Below are 5,725 nucleotides of genomic sequence, written 5' to 3' on the forward strand. Positions count from 1 at the left end.
GGAGCCTCACGCGGGCCGGGCGCGTGGGTGCGTCACTCCACTATGGGGGGGCGCTCTATGTGCCCGGCTAGGGCAAACCCCTCCGGCCACGGCCGATCCCTGGCTCTCAAAGGAGCGGGGGGGGGGGACGCGGCTGGGGGGGCCGGGGGGGGGCCACGCGTCCCCGACGGGCAGGCGCTGTCTGTCAGGCCGAGGCGCCTGGGTCCCCCTCTGTGAAGACGTGATGCGCGGGGCCCTCCCGCCGGGAAGCCAGGAGGCACCGGCGGGAGGGCAACGCCGTCCACGGAAGGGGGTTCCTCTCCTTCAGAGAGGAGCCCTCTGGTGAGGGCTCCCCTGGTGGAACGCCGAACCGGGTCACCCTCTAGGGAGTCCGGGGGTCGCGACCACCGGGGAGGCGGGGGGCGATGGCTCGAGTGGGAGTTCTCGAGCCATGGCTCCGCCCCCCAAACTCTTTGGGAGGGCGCGGTGTGGGGTCGGTGTCGCCCTGCGCCGCAACCGGGACGGAACCGCGCAGTCATTGACTGCGCGGTCGGGGAGGGGTCTTGGCCGCAAGGCTAAGGCAGCTCTCCGGAGATGGCTTGGCGGGGGAGCGGCGGGACGGCATGGGATTTCAGCATCCTCGCCGTCCTCTATCCAACGCCCGAGATGGACACCCGCTGGGGTTTTAGTGAGGTAGGTCTTGGGCCCCCTGGTCGAACCATTCGTGGCTCGACCAAGGGGAACAAGGAGTCCCACATAACCCACACCCCTACCCGGGGGTGTGTGGTAGCATGACCGTTTCCCCAGCGTCACAAAAAAAAAGGTGATGACAGCATCCGGATGGAAGTGTCCCACAAAAAATTCTCAGGAGTCTCTAAAGAATCCTCAGGAACATGATACAGTCAGTAGGAAGCCAATTGCCAACGCAGGTCTAGAAACATCCGCAGAGCATTTCTCCAACTTAAGGCGATGTATGCACATTCATCAAAGCACCAAAATTTACACATTTATAATTGTGAGTTTATTTGATTTGGCGTTAATTAACTATTTGTATCTTGAGTAACACACTATTATAAAGTTACCTAATTTAAATGATATATTAAATTAACTTTATCTTAGTCTCAAATAGTTTCAAATTTCAATATTATCATATTATTAAGATCAATCATTAGTGTTTGAAAGAATTGAAATAAATGTAATTGTCACAATAATTTAGATAGTAGATCACTTTAATTTTGACAAAATAATAATAATCAATTATTAGATTATTCAAGATTGTCATATAAGTATGTTTATAACTTAGTATAAGTACTAAGTACTAAAATGTTTTAGATAACGTCAATATATATTTATCCATTGTTTATAATGGACAAATCATCATCATCTCATCACGATGCTACACAGTAAGGTCATAACTGACCCTAAATGACAAAAAACGTCTGAAATATGCAAGGATGAAATCAATCAACACATACGTTCCATATATGTATATGTGTGTAAGTATAAAATCTTTATACCTAAGTTCACTATTTTATCACCAAAAACTGAAAGTCACATGTAATTGTCTAGCTTAGAGATAAGGTACTAAATATTTGAATTTCCTGCTAATTACAGAATTACTGAAGATCATCTTATCAAGACTAATCAGCAAATTATAGTGTACAAAAGGATCAGATTAGTATATCACAATATAATTAGTTAATATTTCACTACAATTCTGACACAATAATCTTTTAATATTTGAGTATTCAACTATTATCATATAAGTCTATGAAAAGTCTGTCCATGATATAACACAAGTACTAAATACTAGATAATAAGTATTTAAATTATGTCCATATATATTCAATGCTCATTTAAGACCTAATAAGCAAATTCATTGTCCCCTCCAAGTCCTGCACAAAAAGACTATCAAACTGACCTTTAATGCAAGAGTCTAGTATCTAATTAATAATCCATAAGATTACTATTGTCTTTACAATATGAAAATGTATTTCACCATCACAGGCTATATTAACCTGTTATAACGATATCTAAATATTAAAGTTTATTAACAATATTCAAATATTGAAATTTACGATATCTAAAACAAGGATCTTTTAGTCATTGACAACTTGTATAGTGAAATAACTTTGCATATCTCAGCACATATTTCTACTTATTCACTACACACAATAACAATTGTTTCACTTATCTAGGTGATGACAACAACCAGATGGTAAATCGCCAGAAGTCTAATAAATCTCAGGAGCATTATACAAGCCATGAGTGATCATGATTTCCAAGAGGTCCATATCCACAACGTATTTCACCGACTTAAGATAATATATGCATATATATCAAAACACCAGTATGCACATATTAATTATTTTCATAACTGTAAGTCTACTGCATTAGCGTTCATTATTTATGTCTTGGATTATTATTAATAGAATAATACAATACAATGATTATTTCTTGTAACACATCACAGTGCAAATGTAAAAGTGGAAGAAAGACACCATTATTTTACTACTATTTCACATCTTATTGATTATCATTAATTAATTAACAAAAGTCTAATCAATTTAAGTCACATACTAATCAGATATGTATATTTCAGTAAGTCTTTAATTTAGATGTTAAAAGAAAGTCACAGCTTTTTAGCCAGTACACTTATACATTCAAAGTAGTCTTTGTATCCAAAATTAGTTCATTAAATATTTAATAATAGTAATAGAATAATACAATGATTATTCATTATATCACAACACAGTATAGATGTAAAATAGAAAAAGTCACAACCATCTTATTATTATTACACAGTTTATTGTTTATCGTTACCTAATTAACTAAAGTCTATATAATTTAAAGTTAAATACTAATTCAATTTGTTTATTTCAGCAAATTCTGAAGAGAACGTGTTATATTGCAACAACAACCTCCTACATATGAGTCTTATTTCACTTGGAATACAGAATTTCATTTATCCGAACAGAACAATGATCAAGCTAAGTTTTCCATCACACTCCACATATAATTTTAACCAGAATTAGTTATATATAACATATCTGATATCAATAATACTGAATTAATGAAATAACGAAACTAATTGTTCAGTGATATTAACAATAGAATAATATAATAATTATTCCCTGTAACACATCACAGTTCAAATACAGAAGTAGAAGAAAAAGTCACAGCCATTTTACTACTAATTCACAGTTTATTAATTATCATTAATTAACAAACTAGAAGTCTATTCAATTTTAAAGACAGATACTAATCCGATTTATATATTTCAGTAAATCCTGAAGAGAGCATGTTGTATTGCAATTACAACTTTCAATGTTTAGATTAAAGGAAAGTCACAGTTATTTTGGTCGAAACATTATTCAATCAGTGCAGTCTTATATCCGAAATCAGACCATTAAATACAATAATAATGATTATTTATTATAACACATCACAATGCAGATGCAAAATAGAAGAAAGTCACGACTGTATTATTATTATTTCACAACTTATTGTTTATCATTGACTAATTAATTAAAATCTATTCAATTTAAAGTCAGATACTAATTTAACTGGTCTATTTCAGTAAGTTCGATATACCTAGTATTGTTAATATTAAATCATGTCCACAAGAAGTTCATCATACAGCAAATAACTATTTAACACCATATTCCAAATTAGAATAATAATATTGTTTTATTCAACAGGGTCCCATTCAGAGTCTAAAGATGACATCAGAGCAATCATCATCAATTTTAATACATCCGACTTAACGAAATACATATACCGTATAAATATACACATATGTAAATCTTGGAGTACGTAAACTATTATGTATTTTAGCATAATATTCTAACTACAAGAGATTAATGTAGTGAAAAGAACTGAATTAACACTAAAATTCCTTCTCTTATTTCAGATGAAAAGCGACAATATCCTCCTCCAGAAGAGCAACAAATATGACAGAAGCACTAATAGGACTTATCATTAGAAAGTTTCTTATACGATTATCAATCCAGACTAATTGAAGTAATTAATGCATATCAATGTCTATTATCACATTAATAATAAAGTCACTAATTATCAGACCAATAACTAATTGTTAAACCAATAACTATTTAATTAACCTAGTATTCTTATAAGGTATTCATATTCCTTAATTTGTCCATAAATCTTATATCTTATTAATTAATAATTAATATGGTCACTCATAACTGTGTCACTGATATTATTCAGTTGTTATATAAATCAAATTTCCGCGGTTTATTATAATGACCAATGACAGATTGACAGCAAGTATAAGCCAAGCTGCTAACCCACTTGAGCACGCGCGCACTGCGCAAAGCATGTGCGCCACGATGATCGACTGCCACGTGTTAATTACTTCAATACGCTTAATTAAGTCAAAATGTCAAAAATTTAATATAGTTCACCTAAAAGTATTTATATAATTATAAATCTATTGAACAGAAGGCATAGGAAGGCACTTATTATAACTTATCAAATATTTAAAAGTCAGAATTTAAATGAAATTTACTATAAGTTACAGCAAAAATAGTTCTTTATAATAATAAAAAATATAATCTTCTCAAAAATTATGTTTATAGCCAAAATAATTCTTTGCAAAAATTAATCATTATCAAAAATATTTTCTCAAAAATTATATTTATAAATTATATTTTATTTTTGTTAATAATACTAGAAAAAAATTAAAATATTAGCATCAAAAAGTAGTGAAATCAAAAAATTGCGCTAAATAATTATATTGATAATACGAGAAAAAAGGTTAAAATATTAGCATCAAAAAGTAGTCAAATCAAAAAGTTGCACTAAGTAAGTGACAACATAATATATAATATTTAGATAAATTTCCTATAATGATACAAATGTATAATTATTGCTTTATTTTAAAACGTTTATAATATATACAATAACAAAATAAATTCAGTAAAATATATATATATATATATATATATATATTCATCTTTACATTTAAATAACATGAATAATTATGTAATTAATTTAAACTGGAATGTATATACATTGTAAAGTTATTATATATTTTTATAAAATATTTAGATAAATAGATATATATAATAAAATAAATTATTTATCTCTAAATAATTATTTAATTCAAATATATTTAAACGTATATTCAAAAAAGGTAATATAAGGCACAAAGAATTAAATTTAGAAAATTAAAAAAATTTAAAGTTAAATAAAAATTTTTAATTTAAATTAAAAAATAAAAGTAAAAAAAATGTAATGTACAAAAAATACTTAGCGCTGTTTTTGTATTATAGCCCTTTGACTACGAAACGTCCTTAAAAATGATGATTAGTAACGAAATGTGTATATACAGAATATATCACACACAGAAGTCGCATCCTATCTTTGGAGAGTGAAATGATGAAGTCAAAATAAGTCAAAATTAAAGAATCATGAAATTATATGTGAACCTTTTTTATAAAAAAATTCATAATGAAAATAATGCGCTTTAAACATCTATCTCGAAACTTTGATTGCGATCAGGAAAACATTGCAAATGCTTTAAAACATGTATCAGGATAAAGAAATTTTTATTCATTTATATTTTGATTGATCAATTAAACACTTTGAAATGCTCCATATACATTAATTAATATATGTATACATCAGGGTTGGGAAAGTTACTTTGTAAAAGTAACTAGTTACAGTTACAGTTATTTCATTGAAAAAATAACTAGTTACAGTTACAAGTTACCGATTTTAA

The 5,725-nt window shown here is 31.7% G+C and overlaps 1 long non-coding RNA gene across 4 annotated transcripts; it reads left to right on the forward strand.

Annotated features, from left to right (window-relative positions):
- Positions 1-216: 216 nt before the first annotated feature.
- On the forward strand, positions 217-4,445 carry LOC114942736 (uncharacterized). 4 transcript variants are annotated; one of them, XR_014926339.1, is made up of 6 exons: positions 221-994; positions 1,312-1,475; positions 1,594-1,657; positions 2,178-2,358; positions 2,863-3,791; positions 3,893-4,445. It is a non-coding gene; the product is annotated as an uncharacterized LOC114942736 (long non-coding RNA). The 4 variants fall into 4 exon arrangements; XR_003821868.2 differs by having other exon boundaries at positions 222-994; positions 1,594-1,638; XR_003821867.2 differs by having other exon boundaries at positions 217-994; positions 1,594-2,358.
- Positions 4,446-5,725: the final 1,280 nt, after the last annotated feature.

This window comes from Nylanderia fulva, unplaced genomic scaffold (genome assembly GCF_048542155.1).
Source record: "Nylanderia fulva isolate GAGA-0341 unplaced genomic scaffold, ASM4854215v1 Scaffold845, whole genome shotgun sequence".
In the NCBI taxonomy this organism is placed as follows: domain Eukaryota; kingdom Metazoa; phylum Arthropoda; class Insecta; order Hymenoptera; family Formicidae; genus Nylanderia; species Nylanderia fulva.